Here is a 21,915-nt window from a genome sequence, read left to right on the forward strand (position 1 = left end):
ATTAATTAATTGCACACTACAGAGAAATCATTTGTGAAAGGAAGAGTCAGTCGATGTGGCAAACTTCATTGTCGTCTTATGTTAAGAAGTTGCCACGCCACCCAGCCTTCAGCTACCACCACCCTGATCAGTCAGCATCAGCCATCAACACTGAGAAAAGACCCCCCTCCAGCAAAAAGCATATGACTCGCTGGAGCCTCAGATGACAGTTAACATTGTTTAGCAGTAAAGTATTTCTTAATGAAAGTACATACATTGTTTTTTTAGACAAAAGCTATTTCACACTTTGAACAGACTACAGCATAGTGTAAACATAACATATGTGTACTGGGGAACCACAAGATTCATGTGACTTGCTTTATGGTGATATTTGCTTTATTGTGGCAGACGGGAACTCAACCCACAGTGTCTTCAAGGTATCCCTGTACAAGAAAATTAGTCATAAGCCAGAACAAAAAGATTACAATAGATTCTTCACAGATGACTCTAAAATATCTTTACGGAGAAAGCACAAGGAGTATGTTTCAGAAGATGCGCAATTATAAATGTCCATCTCCCCGAAGCAACTCACTCCTTCATATTACCACATATATAATTTTTTCCCTCAGTACCAATGACAGGATTTCCCAAAACATGTTTTCCAGATCACTTACTCAAGAGGACGTTTATAAAATTTTCTTGATAAGGACATCAGTTTAAAATGAGGTAACGATTGGACCATTCCCTAATTAATTAGCTTTTTTCACTGTAGGACTTCTCAGAGTTTTTCATATGCTATTATATTATACTGTGTTGATCCACGATGGGGACATAATACTCAGCATTTCCAAATTTATTTGACGATGGAAGCCCTTTCTTATTTTTTCATGGAATGCCTTTGACTACTATTCTAAGGAGTGTGTATAAGAATTTTGTAGGTTTGGGATTGAGATTATTAGCATAGAAAGTCACTGGCTGTTTTTCCAAAGACCAACATCACCAGTTATTTGACTTTGTGGGAAATGTACAGCAGGTCAAAAACCTATTGTCTCAATGAAGGCAATGTATCCCTGCCTTTCCAAACCAGCACTCCCCACCCCAGTCAGTCACATTAGCAAGCTCACTATCAGTCAGGTAATCACAGCATACTCATATAATCACAGATATTCATGCTGGCCACACATACCAACATGTTCCCCTGAAAACATACCCTAGATGTGAAAAGTAACATCCTTTTCAATTTTTATAATGGCTTCTCTTATGTTTGCTCGCAACATACTATTACTGTGCTGAAAGATTGTTACTTATGTCCTATAAATCTGCCTGCCTTCTCACAGTAGTTACTTTTCAGATGGTGACCAGAAAACTTTTGCCAAATTCTGTTCTACTGGAAAGAAAAATTCTCTCATAGATTCTCTTTTTTAAAAAGTCTACTTTGGGGTTACTTATTTGCTGCTGTTTATTCAAACAAGAGAGTGAGAGTTGAAATACCACCTGTTTGGAAAAAAGACTTTATTCTTATAGGATATATGTGATAGTCATTTGCTTGGGAACTGGAACCATCACTGAAGTGACCAACACTTTTTATTTGTCACTTTGCACTCAATTTTTATTTTTATGATGCCTCCATTTAATGAGCACTATATCTTTATGCAAGAGATATTGCTTAGAACTTTACATTTACTGTCTCAATTTATCCTCACAACATCCCATGTGGAAGTTATTATTAGCCTCATCTGGGGAAACTGAGTCTCAGAGAAAATAAGCTTATCACTGAAAGTCCCAGTTATTAAGTGATGGGCTGATCTGTGAACCTGTATCTGTCTGATCTGAAAGACCCTGATCTTCCCAGGATACCAAGCAGACAGCTATGTCATTGTTTCTAACAACCCCTTAGTAAAGCAACATTTACTAAGGGGTTGTTAGAAACATGTTATCATAGTATTTGACAAGAAATGGAAGGATCTTTCCCATTCCAGCCAGAGGTGCCCCTCCTCAAATCATCTACCAAAAACACAGGATTTAAGCTTCTGTGAAACTAGGCCTTGAACTGATGGACAAAGAGAATGAAACAAAAACAGAACGTCCCCAGGAAGAAGAGAGGTGGAGTGACATCCACCTTAGATCTTAGAGACTCTGCGTTCAGCTTATTTTGGAGCCAACTGACCTATGCTGCCTCTTATAATATTATTTATGAAACTTTCTTTCTGCAAATGTAGTACAGTATGTCCTTATAAAAGCATCCAAGTTTTCATATGAAGACTCCTACCAACAAAACCCTGGTTAATAAATCTTGGCTGTGAAGTGAAATGCAAGAGTTATTATGTAAGACATGCTCCTTTATCAGCAAATGTGCTGACTAGTCAGGTTGCATGGTATCAGTGTTAATAATCAGGCACAACTGAAAGGTCATGAGAGAAAAGCAGCGAGGTCACTAGGGCATGAGTTTGTTAAAGGACTTTCTCTTTTAAAAAACACTGTTATCAATATCAAATATCCTGGCTATGTGATGCCTTAATACATTTCTCTGCTTCACTTGATCCTACCATGTCTTGGCCATAGTATGGACAAGACAGTATATGAGTCTGAGAATAACTGGTCTTTAACACCTGAATATTTGAGGCTCCCTATAGAAGAGATTGACTTGCTTCTACTAATCAGAACAAAAGAAGATGGAAACAGAAACTAACATTTAAGTACCTAGTATGCGCCAGGAACTCTGCAGGTATGCTGATCATGTTATTGTATTAATCTTCACAGTGTTATAAAATAGGTGTTCTGCAAATGAGAATTACTAATGAAGTGATGCCCATGCTCCCTAGATCCCTCAACCTGATGAAGTTCAGCCAGGGTTCAATCTGAGATTTGCTGGCTGCTCCTCCACTCCTTCTGCATCCCTTGGGTTATTTTCACTGTCCTGACCATCCTGTTGAATCAGGGAATGCTTTAAAAGGTAGAGGAGACCACAGAGATTTCCTAGATAACAACCCCCCCAGTTTACACATGAGAAATTTTAAACCCTCGGAGGATGCATAATATAACCAAAATCAAAAGCTTCTTGGTGCCAGAATGGGAAATTAACCTCTTGATTCATACTCATTTTGTATTTTTACTATTTCCCACTGATTTCCTTGCTGTCTTCTTAAATGATGGTTAAAACTAGGCTTACCACATTTCACAAATCCAGAGGATACTGTTCATATTACAGTACAGCATCCCAAGTCAAAGCCATCTGTCTTTTGGTTTATGAATTTGTTTTTAATATAATTGTAGGAAAATATTCATCTTTTAAAAAATAGCTAAAGTGAAAACGTGTTTGTGTGAAAACAGGCAAGATCATTATTGTATGCATAAGAGCTTATCCAAGGTCATAGGGATTAGACTAGGGTACCCAGTTGTCTTCCCTCTGTCTAAACCTGACCCCACCCTGACATCTTGGGCATCTTTCAAAATCCTGTTTGTGTATCACTCCTTCCAGGAAGTACTGTAGAGAATCACTTCACCATAGCTCTCCTGACTTCAAAATTAATTACGTCATACTCTGGTTACTTCAGCATTGTGTGTATAATTTCATTATTCTACTTACTGAACAACATTACAATTTATTTTGTTTGTATGCTTACTCTCATTGTTAAGAATGTACACAGTGAGTGTACTTCATTTATCCCTGTGTACTCAGAACCTAATACAGTATTTGGCTATATAGGTGTTCAATAGATGTGTTTGAAATGAGTTGAACAGAATTGGCCTGCCTTGAATGGAACTGTACTGAATATATTTAAAGTTAACTGTCAGTTGTTACCATCTGATTAATCTGGTTATGTCACTACCATCTCAACTCTTGCTGAATTAGCAAAACACTTTAAGTTTTTAGAACTACTTTATTGAGAAAAAAATTTGTTGACTTCTGTTTGCAATGTCAGAAATGCATGAGTAAAAAGAAGGATGAAGGGATCCAGCACAGGAGGTCTTCATGCTGCTGTAAGTTGGCTTACTCAGGTAAGAACTTAAAGTTTTCTTCACACTTTGGCCTGACACACTAGCTGGATTACAATAAGCACCAGAAGCACAGTGAGGCATGGAAGCAGAAAATTAAACATGCCACACATCTAAATATAGCACAAGAGAGAAAATCTAAGGTTCCAAAGAAAGCAATGTAGAGGAAGCTTCACTTTGGTCTCTCACTGGATAGACTGCCAAACACTCTTGTCAAACATCTTCATGAAACTATTCTAAAATCAATTTTAATACATTTTAATGATTTTTGTTTCAAAATATAATACTTTAAAAATATATATTTGATGGATAAAGTCTGTAAGCTAAACCATAGGCAAGTTTTATAAGTTTCTGGTGGTTATAAGGGTCAAACTACATGGCAAGAGGTACTCATGCTACATAGACGCAATGCAAATACCTCATGGAGAGATGCCAGAGTGACATATTGTATAAAGAAATAGAATATGTGATCAACCATAGTGAAGCAGAAAGGAACCATGCAATTAGACAAAGGCAAATCCAGGATCTGAATGCTTATGGTACAGAGATGGTGATGGAGATGATCTCCTTTATATGGCTATAGGAGAGGAAATACACTTCTAGAATATTTAAGGCTAGAAAGACAGATTCATGGCCCTCCCTTGTCAGTATTACTATGAGGCTAATGGAGGACTAATAGGCGTGGTGGAGATAAGCACCCTGTAAATGAGAAAGTCCTGTTCAGGAAAAAGATATTCCCTGCAGGAGTAAAGTTCCAGCACCATGGATCATGCATCATTCTAAATTTACATATCATAGATGGATAGATGAAATTTTATTTCAAATCTGGTATTTGGGTAAGTCATGGAGATATCTCAGTAAGTGTTGATATAAGACTAGAATGACTAAGTTGTAGTTTATAAAACTTAAGAATTTCAGAGACATATATAAATTTTCAAGATTTTCTGAGATATATAAATAGTGCCTGGACATACTTAATCAAAAACGTGCTCTTTGAATATAAACTTTAAATGTATTAATACAGAGCTACTCTTTTGCATTCTTTAAATATTTTTTTTCTATTGCAATCACTTCTATGTCTTAAATTTGACTGGGGGAACCATGCAATTACAAAGATGAGGATGCAAAGTTCCTGATGTTAGTACAAGTTATTTTCAGAGTCAAATTCGAGGAGAGAATAAATCTCTTAAATTTTACTCTGTAGTCTCAACATTAAAGTGATATACACGTCACACTTACTCAGTGCTTTTATTCAGGAAATAAAAAAGGAAGCCAGCAAATGGCTCTGACATTCCCTACTCCTAAAAGTGTCTCAATCCCTGCAGTGTATCTGTTAAGAGGTAAAATATAAAAGTCCAGTCCATAAAGTTTAAGGATTTGATCTTTGAGGAAAAAGAATAAAATATTGTCTGTGATTCTGACTCTCTTAAAACATGCAACTATAAGGTCAAAATAGGCAAAATTAAGAAATAAAACTTGCTTCATTGGGAGGCAGGATTGTAGCAAGGGCTGAGGGAGATGGGACTTGCAATACAGATTTAGGGAGATATCTGCATAGAGGTGATAGTTGAAGGCATGAGTGACGATGAGAACTCCAAGGGTGAGATATGACAGAAATGGCCTTTGATTCTCAGACAAAGGAAGGGTGAGAAGCGAAGCACACAGATTCATAATGAAATACTGTAGCTGCTATTTTTCACAAGGGCAGGGGGCAGAGAAGGAGCTTCATTAGGCAGCTGATTTCCTCTTTATTCCTACTGAGTCAGAATGCTGGGCTGATTCCCATTCTGATGATTGTTCTTACAACGCTTTTCAGCGACATCAGGCTCCTAAGTCACAGAAAGTGTGCACCAAACTCAGACATCCAGAGAAATGTGGCAATAATGAACTAGGAGAGAAGGACAATGCCAAGCTACCTGCTAGAAGACTACTGTCTGAGGCAAACCATACTACAAGACAATTTTGTTGTCTTTAATTCTTTCTTGCCATATGGCTAATATTTAGAATATTCTCTCTTTTTAAATCAAAAAGCCTTTTCAAAAGAATGGCTACAAGTTTCAACATTTTTAATTTTGTCTTTTCTCACTCATAAGAATCATCCCTTGAAATTGACCAAGAAAATTATCAGACATACAGAGCTTTTGTTTTGTCAAAACAGAAGTATCAGTGTATTTCTCTTGATGTTTTATAAATATAAATACATACATATATGTATACATACATGCATGCCTCCCTCCCTTCTTGCCAAGCTACCTTTCCCTACTACTAATGAATACTGAGCTAAATATCATGACTTGTATAACCATTTACTATGGTTATAAATTTCAACATTTATTCATTCATTTAACAAATACTTTTGTGCTCAGCCCTGGCTGCACAGTAGCACCCTCTGGGGACCTTTCAGGGTTCTCAATGCCCACGCACATCCCCTGGCCGTTACATTAGACCCTCTGGGTGGGGCCCAGGCATCAGCATTTTTAAAGATCCCCAGTTGAGGCCAAGGTGAAGGAACTGAGGCCATGAAACTTGCTCAAGATCACAGAGCCAGGAGGTGGTAGAGGCCAGGAGAGATGCCACTGCAGGACAGGACTCCTCCCTGCAGCTTCATTCAGGCCTTCAAAGGGACACTGCTTAGCCACGTCTCTCTGACCCACAGCTTCCATCCTGACCATGACCCCAGCCCCCACCTCAGTACCCTCCCCGCACCTCATACTCTCACTGCCTCGGCTCACAGCCCACCGTGAGCTCCACGCTCACAGGTAGTGGAGCTGCCCCAGGGAGCTTTCTGCAGCCCCGTCCTAAAAAAATAATAAATAAATAAATAAATACTGTTGCAAGTCTGCATTGCTAGGTCCACGAAAAAAAGGCAGACAGTGCCCCTGCCCTCAAGTAAACTCATTCTGGAGTTTACATTCAGAAAATACATCTTGCTCCTAATAACAGTACATTATGATAAAAAATAAGAACAAAAAACAAAAAAGGAAGGGATGGAAAAGAAGGATAAAACAAAGTTTATTGGTTTTCTATGTGAGAAAACAACAAAACATTCTTTAAAATTTTGCTGCTGTTTCAGATCATTTTGTTTAGTTTAGCAGCGACATGTGATTACGTTTCTCTAATTCTCTAGTCCTCAAATCATATGTCTAATAATTGAGTAGACATATATCAACATGACCCTGAAAAATATGGGCAGGTTAACCCTATAATAGATCACACAGATTCAAAATGGCATTGGAAACATTAATCCTTCTTCCAACAAGGATTTTGACTGTCTTCTATGTTGCAGGTATTCTTCTAGTTCTGGAGATTCAGCAGTGAATAGCACCCTGTCATCTTGAAGCATAAGGCTTGGTGTTTGACCTCAAAAGCCAGTCAATGACCCATGGCAGAGACTGTCTTTAGGAGACTAGCAGAACCAGTATAAACAGTAGCCTCCTTAAGTGACATCACTTTCATCCCCTCCCTTTTTTCCCATACCTCCAGATACAAAAGAGTCATAGAATGCTAGAATTGAAATCTATGTTAGAGTTTTTCTAGATTATGTATTCTAATGCCTTTTATCTGTAGATGTGTGAATGAGGGCCAGAAGTTTTCATTAACATCCAAAGATTATTCAGCAGATTATGATAATGACAAGACATTAGAAAACTATTCTTTCTGTGTATGCATGTGTGTATACATGTATGTGCTAAGGGAACAAAGACCATGTAACAAGTCACCCCCTCTACTTCCTTAAAAACTATTTTCTGCATTTTTCTCAGTAATAAACTTGCTATCTTACTGTTCAGAGGATTTCCTATTTATCACTAAATTCTCCTTTGAGCTCTCAGACATAGCAAACATTGAAAACCCTGCAAAATTTTTTCATCTCTTGATGTCCCTTTCATAAATTAATTACGATAATTCATTTTCTCCCATATTTTCCATACCCAGAAAATGAGAATCAAATTGTAATTTTTTTGTGTGTGTGTGTGGTACACGGGCCTCTCACTGTTGTGGCCTCTCCCGCTGTGGAGCACAGGCTCTGGACACGCAGGCTCAGCAGCCATGGCTCACGGGCCCAGCCACTCCGCGGCATGTGGGATCTTCCCAGTCCAGGGCACGAACCCGTGCCCCCTGCATTGGCACGCGGACTCTCAACCACTGCGCCACCAGGGAAGCCCAAATGTAATTTTTAAAACTCAGTAAAAAAAACCCTTTGACTTTCTCTTTTATGATTACCTGTTTTTGATCCTCGGCAAAATACAAGGCAAACTTCCAACACAGACAAGTTAATGTTATATCCTAACTATATTTACAATAACTCAGTCATATTCATTAATACAAAGGTAGTGAGAAGCCCTCACATTTAGTCTCAAACAACATGAGGTCATGAGCATATGAGGGAATCATGTACTACTGGTCATTAATCCTAATTTCAGAAATTACATTTGAAGATTTAATTCTCTCTTCCTATGTCTAGACAGGCAACCAGGAATAATCTTTTCAGCTTTAACTGCATTTACTCCTATGACTTCATAAAAGGGACAATTCTCGTCGCCATTTACAAGAGAAAAAAAAAAGATCATATATAATCCTCATCATCACGTTATAGTTGTCAGTAACCTCAATATCTGGGCCTCCATGGGAGACATCAAAGACATATAAAACAAATAAAAATCATACCCTTAATAAAAATCTATCCTTAATAAAAATCATAGTATTCATCAAGAAATTATTGATTATCTGCTCTGATTACAAATGAGTGCAATGCAGTTCTCCCTCAAGCAGCTTAGCTTCTATTTAAAGATGGAAGGTGTATTACTCTGCTAGGGCTGCCATAACAAAATATCACAAATTGCATGGCTTAAACAATAGAAATTTATTTTCTCACAGTTCTGGAGGCTGGAAGTCCAAAATCAAGGGGTCATCAGGTTGGGGTTTTTCTTGAGGCCTCTCTCCTTGGCTTGCAGGTGGCCACCATCTCACTGTTTCTTTACAGTGTCTTTCTTCTGTGCACATGCATCCTTGGTGTCTCTCCATGTATCCAAATGTCCCTGTCTTACAGAGACCCCGGTCAGACTGGATTAAGGCCCACCCTAAAGACCTCATTTTAACTTAACTACCTCTTCAAAGGCCCTGTCTCCAAACATAGTCACGTTCTGAGATACTACTAGTTACGACTTCAACATGTGAACAACACATGGCATTGTATATAAGTGTAATAAAACATAATATACTACAGTTACTCAAGAGAAGATGCTGGCTAGTACACTGGTAAGGCTCTGTACCAGGTAACAGAGCAACTGGCAAGGAAGGGAAATAACATTTACTGATTACCCATTATGTGACAGTATCTGTGTTACATACTTTTTTTTCCACGTATGCATTTCGTTTTAATAAATAGAGCATATTCATGGCTTAGATCTTAAATCATATTACAGACAAACACTTCTAGGCCCAAACAGCTAACAGCGAAGCTGCTACTACTGGAAGGAATGCGGCCCCACATGCACTTGAAGTCCAAAGAGCAGTGACCTGACCCTAGAGCCCACCACACACTGCCCCTCTGCAGGCTGGACGCTGGACCAGTGGAGAGCAGGAGACTCGGGGACATTCATGCACCCACAATTTGACCCCTCACCTTCGTGCTGCAGAACCAGCGGGAAGTTGTGTTACTGTCAGATAAGCTAGAGGAAGGTTTCCTGATCATATTAAGTTAAGCTCTCCCATTGCTACCAATCAGCCAGGGGCGTTAGCTAATAAAGGGTATCCACTGATAAATACAGAATATGAGAACAGCAAGGAGGAAGCTATACAGGCCATCTTGCTTCTTCAAATGTCAGAAGTGTCCACGTCACAGCAGTGGATGGACACCACCTCCCGCAGGCATAGTCCAAAAACTTCCTGTTGGCGTTTGCACCAAACAAAGCTCCCCACGCTTCTGGCATCATCTACTGGGCTATGAGGTCCAGCCAGTTTTTGAGAGTACTGGAAACCTTAATTTTGCGATCCCCATTATAGATCTCAACCTCGCCAGCTATTTCCTCAGGCAGGTAGGCCTCCTGATCAATCTGGACATCAACATCTCTTTCCGTGGCAATTTTGTACAGAGGGATTTGCACTGCAGGCTTCACCAGAGGGAAATCTTATTTCCTGCAACGAACCATCATTCTGGGCTCCAATAACTGCTACAAACCCCGGAGGATCATTCCATCCAGCAGTACTTGGTACCTGGTTGTATCTTTTACCCTTTTGCTGAGTCTATGTTTTGCTTCATTTAGTAGGTCTGTGATAAGATCATCCATCTCTCGTTCTGAGGACTTCAAGCCTTGCTTGATTTATCAAATTGGACACCTGAATTTTCATCTGTTGCTCAATCTGCTTTTCTTTCTTCTCATAGTATTCCATAGTCTTCACTCTTTGGGTTTGCACAAGACAACCCTTCTCAATGTTGAACTCTTCCTCTGCCTTCACGTCTATTTCTTCTGCTTCCTCATTGGCTTCTTGTTCAATAAAAGCCACTGTGTGCTTAATCTGCTTCTGCACATCGGCATTGTTGAGAGCCATGGAGCTAGTGACACAAAGAGGCGGGTGACTGGCCGGAGCTCAGGCCTGCTACGGGCAGCGGGCAACCGGGAGAGGAAAGCTGGCACAGCTTCAGGCCTCCTCTGTTTTGTTGTACTACGTACTTAACATGTGCTATCATGTGTAAAGCCTGTGGAAATCACAATCCAACCAGTTATACCCATTTTATAAATGAGGAAACTGAGGCTCCAAGAGAGCTAAAGACTTCCCTAGGTAACGCAGCTGGAAGATGGTGGACCCATTTTAAGAATTTATGTGTGTCATCAATGCTTATCTGCCTTCCACAAGAATATAGTTCCTCCCTGGTATTAGTCCTGGTTCTGCTACTCACTAGTTTTTCTTGGACACCTCACTTACCTGAACTGGAATTCAACTTCCTAATCAATAAACTAAGAAGTGTCTTCATCCACTGTTTTCATAATTTCTTATTATATTGTAAAGTATTATAACCCATTATATGCACTTTGGAAATCAGGAAAAAAAATGGAAAAAACTAAATGCAATATGTCACTCTAATAAAACCACCATAAATCTTTTGGTAAGATTCCCTTCTGGTCCCATCCTCGTAAACATAGGTAGGTAGAGTTTCCTTCTTGCATCACTTCATTTTTGAAGAAAAGCAAGTGGTCATCTCATTATGAGACTCAGATCAGATTAGCAAAATAGAAGAAGAAGAGAGACAAAGAGAACAATGACATTCTACGAGCCCTTTCCTCTTAGTTATTCAGAAGGTTTCTTTGTCTGTGGATGCCTATCCATGAGACAGGACTGACCTGTGTCACTTACACACAAACACACACACACACACACACACACACAGCTTCATGAAAAAACAAACTGAATGGATTCTAAGGGCCAAGAGGAAAGAGCCTAACCATGAGGGAATAGCCAAAGGGTAAAGACAAAGGGACATTAAGGGAGGGGGAGAAGAGAGCAGCCAGGACAGAATAGACTCCTTGATCTCCATCCAAATGAACTCATAATGAACCTAAAAATGACTTGAGGCAAAAAGCAAAGAACTGTATTGCACCATTCTCTGGCCAATGTGTGTGCATTTGATCATTTAAGACTTTCTAGCAATGGACTGTATACCCTTCCAAAAATTAAGGGCATGACAGAATGGTTATATAATATATCTTAGAGACTAGGAATAGATATATACATATACAGCAAACATACAAGTATATATACAAGTTTGTGACTTGCCTCTGCTTTTGTCATTTAGCAACTCATAGGCATATTTAATATAATTATATAGTCTTCATAACCTTGATTTTAATGCCTGCATAATGTCCAATTGAATAAGTATACCAACCAGTTTACTTAGTCATTATTCTATTTTTAGACCTTTGAATATTTCCACCTTGTAGCTGTGTGCTCAGTGAGGCAGTCTATAATTTTTAAGAGAGAAAAATATCCTATGAAAGTTGTTAGGAGTTCCTTGGTGAACATATTAGTTATCTTAGAGAGAACCTCGGTTTGGGGAGGGTAAAATGAGTGACACTTCAGTTTACAACATAAAGCAGCAAGCAACCCACCCAAGGATACTGAAGATTTTTTAAAATGTATGAGTTTCTAGGATTTAAAATACAAGTAATTGCTGGAATTAGGCAGCACTTCTCTCCCACAAAGCCAGGTGCTCTAAAACTTTATGTAGGAGCAACAACCCCTTTAAAAGAAGAATCTCACTTTGTCCCACCTTACCGTTCCCCCTCCCCATGTCCTCAAGTCCATTCTCTAGTAGGTCTGCGTCTTTATTCCCGTCCTGCCCCTAGGTTCTTCATGACTATTTTTCTTTTCTTTCTTTTTTTTTTTTTTAGATTCCATATATATGTGTTAGCATACAGTATTTGTTTTTCTCTTTCTGACTTGCTTCACTCTGTATGACAGACTCTAGGTCCATCCACCTCACTACAAATAACTCAATTTCGTTTCTTTTTATGGGAAAGTGAGAGAGTGGCATATACATATATATACACTACCAAATCTAAAACTGATAGCTAGTAGGAAGCAGCCGCATAGCACAGGGAGATCAGCTCAGTGCTTTGCGACCACCTAGAGGGGTGGGATAGGAAGGGTGGGAGGGAGATGCAAGAGGGAGGAGATATGGGGATATATGTATACGTACAGCTGATTCATCTTGTTATAAAGCAGAAACTAACACACCATTGTAAAGCAATTATACTCCAATAAAGATGTTAAAAAAAAAAAAAAAAAGAAGAATCTATTCCCTAGGAAGTTTGATGTTAATGGAATCTGCCTTCATGGGAAAGTATAGGTGTCCCAAGAGAAAATCTCCTAGAAAAATAATGTGATACTCTGTACTAGTGAACAAGGCCAACCTCAGGCTCTAGAATGTTGTAGGGAAGGGCTGGTTCTACAGTGTTTGGCTTATACTGGCACAGCCACTATAATGTGCCTTGAGAATAACAGCTGGGTATGTGCGCTGAATGAGCTGGTCACTAAGAATTGTAATGTCTGGGAACCAATATCTACTTTGATGTGAAGCAAACACATTATAGGAAGAAGTGTCTTCTCTCCCTGCACACGAAGAAACAATTGCCCAATCGGCAACAGCTGGGATCCTTGTTTGTCATGATGATTCCAGCAGTGTTCAAGGTCGTGATTTTGGACTTCGTATTTTCAGAAGTAACTCCATATCACAGTGACAGCAGTATCAGCCACAGAGAACAGGTCCTTTGATGAGGTAAATAGATTTTTCTACGGGCCTTCTTCAGTGAAGTTATAATAACAAATATTTTGGACTAAATAAATATTCCTGGAGACCTTGAACTTAACTTGAGAGAGGAAGTCTGGGAAGAGGAAGCAGCACAGCAGCTAAGGTTCATTGGATACGAATGTTTACAGGAAATTTGACCTTATTTTGTACTCTTAACCTGGTAAAGCAGGACGCAGCAGCTTCACTCTTAAAACTGGCAATGCAACGAGCATCTTCCAAAAGAGACTGACTAGTATTTTTTAATTTGCCTTCATAATAAATTCCCAGAAGTTGATAAAACTAAATTACTGTCATATCTAGGTGTATAAAAAATGTAAAGCCAAATAAGTTGTAAAGCTGGTACATGCCAAGTTTCAAAGAAAGAGAACCACTGAGTTAAAGAATAAGAAGAAACATGCTTTCATAGAAAATGGGAAACTTGAATATAGATAATAATGGAAGATTTAGAGTACAGTGAATGGAAATGGTGAAAATGTCACATCTCACTAGAACATTCATTCATTCACACAAGTAATTAGCACTATTACATGCCAGCAATTGTTCGAGGTACTGGGGGAACAAGGAAACATGCTGATTTCAATTAATTAAAAAGTTGGCAAACAAAGAGAACTTCAATTAGTGTGTTCACTGGTCTTTCCTCTTGCAGGAAAATATATATACATATATATACATATATACTATATATATATATATATATATATATATATATATATATATATATATATATATATATATATATATATATATAAATCTTATTTAGAGAAGCAAGAAGAACTACAATCCTGCAGCCTGTGGAACAAAAACCACATTCACAGAAAGATAGACAAGATGAAAAGGTAGCGGGCTATGTACCAGATGAAGGAACAAGATGAAACCCCAGAAAAACAACTAAATGAAGTGGAGATAGGCAACCTTCCAGAAAAAGAATTCAGAATAATGATAGTGAAGATGATCCAGGACCTCAGAAAAACAATGGAGGCAAAGATCAGGAAGATGCAAGAAATGTTTAACAAAGACTTAGAAGAATTAAAGAACAAACAGAGATGAACAATACAGTAACTGAAATGAAAACTACACTAGAAGGAATCAATAGCAGAATACCTGAGGCAGAAGAACGGATAAGTGACCTGGAAGACAGAATGGTGGAATTCACTGCTGCAGAACAGAATAAAGAAAAAAGAATGAAAAGAAATGAAGACAGCCTAAGAGACCTCTGGGACAACATTAAATACAACAACAATCATATTATAGGGATCCCAGAAGGAGAAGAGAGAGAGAAAGGACCAGAGAAACTTCTGAAGAGATTATAGTAGAAAACTTCCCTAACATGGGAAAGGAAATAGCCACCCAAGTCCAGCAAGCACAGAGAGTCCCATACATGATAAACCCAAGGAGAAACACACCGAGACACACAGTAATCAAACTGGCAAAAATTAAAGACAAAGAAAAATTATTGAAAGCAGCAAGGGAAAAATGACAACATACAAGGGAACTCCCATGAGGTTAACAGGTGATTTCTCAGCAGAAACTCTACAAGCCAGAAGGGAGTGGAATGATATACTTAAAGTGATGAAAGGGAAGAACCTACAACCAAGATTACTCTATCCAGCAAGGATCTCATTCGGATTCGATGGAGAAATCAAAAGCTTTACAGACAAGCAAAAGCTAAGAGATTTCAGCACCACCAAACCAGCTTTACAACAAATGCTAAAGGAACTTCTCTAAGTGGCAAACACAAGAGAAGAAAAGGACCTACAAAAACAAACACAAAACAATTAAGAAAATGGTCATAGGAACATACATGTAGATAATTACCTTAAATGTGAATGGATTAAATGCTCCAACCAAAAGACACAGGCTTGCTGAATGGATAAAAAAACAAGATCCATAAATATGCTGGCTACAAGAGACCCACTTCAGACATAGGGACACATACAGACTGAAAGTGAAGGGATGGAAAAAGGTATTCCATGCAAATGGAAATCAAAAGAAAGCTGGAGTAGCAATACTCATATCAGATAAAAGAGACTTTAAAATAAAGAATGTTACAAGAGACAAGGAAGAACACTACATAATGATCAAGGTATCAATCCAAGAAGAAGATATAACAATTATAAATATATATGAACCAAACACAGGAGCACCTCAATACATAAGGCAACTGCTAAAAGCTATAAAAGAGGAAATCAACAGTAACACAGTAATAGTGGGGGAATTTAACACCTCACTAATACCAATGAACAGATCATTCAAAATGAAAATAATGAAACAGAAGCTTTAAATGACACAATTGAACAGATACATTTAATTGATATTTATAAGACATTCCATCCAAAAACAGCAGATTACACTTTCTTCTCAAGTGCGCACAGAACATTCTCCAGGATAGACCACATCTTGGGTCACAAATCAAGCCTCAGTAAATTTAAGAAAAGTGATATCATATCAAGCATCTTTTTTGACCAAAATGCTATGAGATTAGAAATGAATTACAGGGGAAAAAACGTAAAAAACACAAACACATGGAGGCTAAACAATACGTTACTAAATAACCAAGAGATCACTGAAGACATCAAAGAGGAAATAAAAAAATACCTAGACACAAATGACAATGAAAACACGACAATCCAAAACCTATGAGATGCAGCAAAAGCAGTTCTAAGAGGGGAGTTTATAGGTATACAACCATACCTCAAGAAACAAGAAAAATCTCAAATAAACAATCTAACCTTACACCTACAGGAACTAGAGAAAGAAGAACAAGCAAAATCCAAAGTTAGCAGAAGGAAAGAAATCATAAAGATAAGAGCAGAAATAAATGAAATAGAAACAAAGAAAACAATAGCAAATATCAATAAAACTAAAAGCTGGTTCTTTGAGAAGATAAAATTGATAAACCATTAGCCGGACTCATCAAGAAAAAGAGGGAGAGGACTCATATCAATAAAATTAGAAATGAAAAAGGAGATGTTACAACAGACAATGGAGAAATACAAAGCGTCCTAAGAGACAACTAAAAGCAACTCTATGCCAATAAAATGGACAACCTGGAAGAAATGGACAAATTCTTAGAAAGGTATAACCTTCCAAGACTGAACCTGGAAGAAATAGAAAATATGAACAGACCAATCACAAGTAATGAAATTGAAACTGTGATTAAAAATGTTCCAACAAACAAAACTCCAGGACCAGATGGCTTCACAGGTGAATTCTATCAAACATTTAGAGAAGAGCTAACACCCATCCTTCTCAAACTCTTCCAAAAAATTGCAGATGGAGGAACACTCCCAAACTCATTCTATTAGGCCACCATCACCCTGATACCAAAACCAGAAAAAGAGACTACAAAAAAAGAAAATTACAGACCAATATCACTGATGAATACAGACGCAAAAATCCTCAACAAAATACTAGCAAACGGAATCCAACAACACATTAAAAGGATCATACACCATGATCAAGTGGGATTTATCCCAGGGATGCAAGGATTAGCAAATATATGCAAATCAATCAATGCTATACACCATATTAACAAACTGAGGAATAAAAACCATATGATCATCTCAATAGATGCAGAAAAAGCTTTTGACAAAATTCAACACCCATTTATGATAAAAACTCTCCAGAAAGTGGGCATAGAGGGAACCGACCTCAACATAATAAAGGCCATATACGACAAACCCACAAAAGCATTTCCTCTAAGATCAGGAAGAAGACAAGGATGTCCATTCTCACCACTATTATTCAACATAGTTTGGGAAGTCCTAGCCATGGCAATCAGAGAAGAAAAAGAAATAAAAGGAATACAAATTGGAAAAGAGGAAATAAAACTGTCACTGTTTGCAGATGACATGATACTATACATAGAGAATCCTAAAGATGCTACCAGAAAACTACTAATCAATGAATTTGGTAAAGTTGCAGGATACAAAATTAATGCACAGAAATCTCTTGCATTCTTATACACTAATGATGAAAAATCGGAAAGAGAAATTAAGGAAACACTCCCATTTACCATTGCAACAAAAAGAATAAAATACCTAGGAATAAACCTACCTAGGGAGACCAAAGACCTGTATGCAGAAAACTATAAGACACTAATGAAAGAAATTAAAGATGATACCAACAGATGGAGAGATATACCATGTTCTTGGACTGGAAGAATCAATATTGTGAAAATGACTCTACTACCCAAAGCAATCTACAGATTCAATGCAATCCCTATCAAATTACCAATGGCATTTTTTACAGAACTAAAAGAAAAAATATTAAAATTTGTATGGAGACACAAAAGACCCTTAACAGCCAAAGAAGTCTTGAGGGAAAAAAACGGAGCTGGAGGAATCAGACTCCCTGACTTCAGACTATACTACAAAGCTACAGTAATCAAGACAATGTGGTACTGGCACGAAAACAGAAACATAGATCAATGGAACAAGATAGAAAGCCCAGAGATAAAGTCACTCACCTAAGACAGTCTCTTCAATAAGTGGTGCTGGGAAAACTGGACAGCTACATGTAAAAGTATGAAATTAGAACACTCCCTAACACCATACACAAAAATAAACTCAAAATGGATTCGAGACCTAAATGTAAGACCGGACACTATAAAACTCTTAGAAGAAAACATAGGAAGAACACTCTTTGACATAAATCACAGCAAGATCTCTTTTGATCCACCTCCTAGAGTAATGGAAATAAAAACAAAAATAAACAAATGGGACCTAATGAAACTTAAAAGCTTTTGCACAGCAAAGGAAACCATGAACAAGACGAGAAGACAACCCTCAGAATGGGAGAAAGTATTTGCAAAGGAATCAACAGAAAAAGATTTAGTCTCCAAAATATAGAAACAGCTCATGCAGCTCAATATTAAAAAAACAAACAACCCAATCCAAAAATGGGCAGAAGACCTAAATAGACATTTCTCCAAAGAAGACATACAGACGGCAAGAAGCACATGAAAAGCTGCTCAACATCACTAAGTATTACAGAAATGCAAATCAAAACTACAATGAGGTATCAACTCACACCAGTTAGAATGGGCATCATCAGAAAATCTACAAACAACAAATGCTGGAGAGGGTGTGGAGAAAAGGAAACACTCTTGCACTGTTGATGGGAATGTAATTTGATACAGCCACTATGGGGAACAGTATGGAGGGCCCTTAAAAAACTAAAAATAGAATTACCATATGATCCAGCAATCCCACTACTGGGCATATACCCAGAGAAAACCATAATTCAAAAGACACATCCACCCCAATGTTCATTGCAGCACTATTTACAATAGCCAGGTCATGGAAGCATCCTAAATGCCCATCGACAGACAAATGGATAAAGAAGATGTGGTACACATATACAATGGAATATTACTCAGCCATAAAAAGGAACGAAATTGGGTCATTTGTTGAGACATGGATGGATCTAGAGACTGTCGTACAGAGTGAAGTAAGTCAGAAGGAGAAAAACAAATATCGTATATTAATGCATGTATGTGGAACCTAGAAAAATGGTACAGATGAACTGGTTTGCAGGGCAGAAGTTGAGACACAGATGTAGAGAACAAACGTGTGGACACCAAGGGGGGAAAGCCACGTGGGGTGGGGATGGTGGTGTGCTGAATTGGGCGATTGGGATTGACATGTATACACTGATGTGTATAAAACTAATGACTAATAAGAATCTGGTGCATAAAAAAATAAATAAAATAAAATTCAAAAACAAATCTTATTTATATATGGAATTTAGAGGGGCTTAAATCAAACCAGACTTCATTCATTCGCTCATCTAATCATTCAACATTTACTCTGGACCCTCATGGGCCAGGCACTGTGCCAAGTGCTGGAGACCAAGAGAAAAATTACAAAGTCCCTTTCTGCACCATCTAGAGATACATATATTATTTGTGTAAATGTATAACTAAATATTTAGTTGCTATATTTCATAGTGGGCTCATAAACTCACAAATTTCTACAGACTGTGACACTTTAAAATTTCTCTTTTTATCCAAAAAATTAATAGTTCTTTTATAGTTTAAACTTCTACATAAAAGTTGTTGATTAACATTTTTTTCCCTTGGGATCCAGCCTTCTATGATTGTCATTTGAATACACTGTTAGCCAAAAAATTGATCAACATGAATAAACTGCCTGAAGGCAGCTTTGAGATGCACTTGTTATCAACCTATATTAGTTGACCCTGAAAGGTAAGACCAACATACTGACCTTTCTCATTTTAGTATCCAGATGATTAAATATGTTTTTTATTGTTTAATGTGGTTACCTAAAGCATTAAGAAAACCCCAAATCAAAAGAATAACTAAACAGATTAGGTAGCTTCAAATTATCAGTTGACTTCTTCCTCCACAAATTACAAAAGCAAACACCTTTCCATCTGTATTTTGAAAAAAAGCATTTCTTTACCCCCACATTAAGGCACAAATCCTAGACAGGATTTAGTATGCTGTACCCTGTCACTGCCAGGCTATGTTGGCCCAAAGGAAAAGATGACAGTGGTTCAGAGAAGATGAAACCATCACATCAAGCCAAAGGACCACTTTATAACACTACAGCTTATTAAGTTGATCAGACTGTACCACCCAGTATTTCTCAGGCAGCCTAACTTATTCAAACCCAACTCATCTATCACAGGAAAACAGGGTAAAATCTCCACTTATTTTTCTCCTTTCTGACAGCCATAAAGCTAATAATAGTCTCTTTTTTGTGTGTGTGTGGTATGCAGGCCTCTCACTGTTGTGGCCTATCCCGTTGCGGAGCATAGGCTCCGGACGTGCAGGCTCAGCAGCCATGGCTCACGGGCCCAGCCGCTCCGTGGCATGTGGGATCCTCCCGGACCGGGGCACGAACCCGTGTCCCCTGCATCGGCAGGCGGACTCTCAACCACTGCGCCACCAGGGAAGCCCCAATAATAGTCTCTTTATAAACTTTATTTTGTCTCTGAATCTCGTATTTTAAAAAACCAAAAGGCTTACCTAGAATTTTCTCCTTCAAGTAAGATTTATCCAGCTTGTGTACTTCAATAAATGCCTAAGGTCAAGCACCAAGTTTTCTTTATTTCAATTACCCTCAATGTGCCTGGTGCACAGCAAGTGTTCAATGACTGTTGAATTGATTTATATAGCTTAAAAATATCTGTACTGGTGATTGAATTTGCCTGTTATATGCAGATTTTTATCACATCTAGGGAGATACCTGACCTAAAGTAATTGATTCCTGAAGGTCACATGAACTGATTCACATCGTAATACAAGTTGTTTCATGTTTAAGATATGTTTTTTGAGTGCTTTTTAAGTAATCTATGAGTCTCAGCAATGAAAAAGTTCTAGAATTGTTTGTGACCTATCTTTTACTCTAAATTAATGAACCACCCATCTAAGACAATGCATCTATCCATTTCATTTACCTCCCTCCTGAAAGAGTTGACCAATGCTATAATCCTTACTATTCATGTTAGTTGAGGAACAAAAGGTCATTTACCCAAAAATTTGCTGAGATTAAACATAACTTAGGTACAAGGTCAAAACAATAGCAGACCCCTGATGCACAAGTTATTGCTTTTCAATAATAAGCCCAAATCCTCCCCCACATCACTCTCAGGGAGTACTATAAACATTAGGGATTCATCACAAGCATAATGTTTAGGGGATTGCCACCAGGTTCTAGAGAATGGTACATTCATTATCCTCTAAAAATGTTTTCACTGCTATGATCAGAATGAATTAAGAAGTAAACCCACTGGAAGAATTACAATTATTCACTTCTTCTGTACCAGTGTTGAGAATGCATCTCACTTTTCCAAGAAATTTTATTGCATGTTAATTTACCTGTGTTGCATTAAGTGACAAGCATTCTGGAAGGCCAGCAGAAAAGTAGAATGGCCTGGCCTATCTCTTGGAGGCTCCTATCACTCTGCTTGGAAAAATTACTAATTCAGTGCTTCAAATATATTATTTAGCATAAAATTAGAGCTATAAGTAGTAGAGAAAAACACTTGTTTATAAGCATATTATAGGTAGTTCCATGACCTGCTCTTTATTTCATAATAAAATCTTTGATTCTAAAGTAGTGATGTTCTCAAGGCTACAACTAGAAGAAAGTGACTTATTAACATATGATTTTAGACACTGAAAGAGAAAGAACAACATATAGTTGTAACAGGAAAGACATTCTGCTGTCTAGTCATCTTACATCTTACACATTGTTTTCATAGTTTTCAAAAAGTTTTCCGTATTTTAAGAGTGAATAATTTCAACTTTGACACAGAGTGTGATTAATACTTTGTCGCCACTAGAATTTATTTTAGGGTATCTTCCAATCTTTTCCACCCCAGTACACACAGATGTGCAAAAAATATATTTTTACCTACGCTTCTACTACTTCAGAATATTAGCTCAGGAAGTCACATCCCCAAATTGGTAAAGCCCAGGTGACTGTCTCCTTTTAGAATGCATCTAATTTCAATGTGAGTATAAATTAATTATCTTCCTCCTCCAACTGACACAGGCCAATTTGTACTGAGAGGTAAGGGTGCAAGGCAGAAAGTGTGATCAATAGCCTGTTATACAGGGCCACAGGAAATCTGATCCCCAGAGGGCTCAGAAAGCCAAAGAG

General features: G+C 37.9%; 1 pseudogene across 1 annotated transcript; it reads right to left on the minus strand.

Annotated features, from left to right (window-relative positions):
* Positions 1-9,908: 9,908 nt before the first annotated feature.
* On the minus strand, positions 9,909-10,524 carry LOC308618517 (V-type proton ATPase subunit E 1-like; annotated as a pseudogene). Its single transcript has one exon. The product of its transcript is annotated as a V-type proton ATPase subunit E 1-like (transcript).
* Positions 10,525-21,915: the final 11,391 nt, after the last annotated feature.

This window comes from Mesoplodon bidens, assembly GCF_964165515.1.
Source record: "Mesoplodon bidens genome assembly, chromosome: 6".
NCBI classification, from domain to species: domain Eukaryota; kingdom Metazoa; phylum Chordata; class Mammalia; order Artiodactyla; family Ziphiidae; genus Mesoplodon; species Mesoplodon bidens.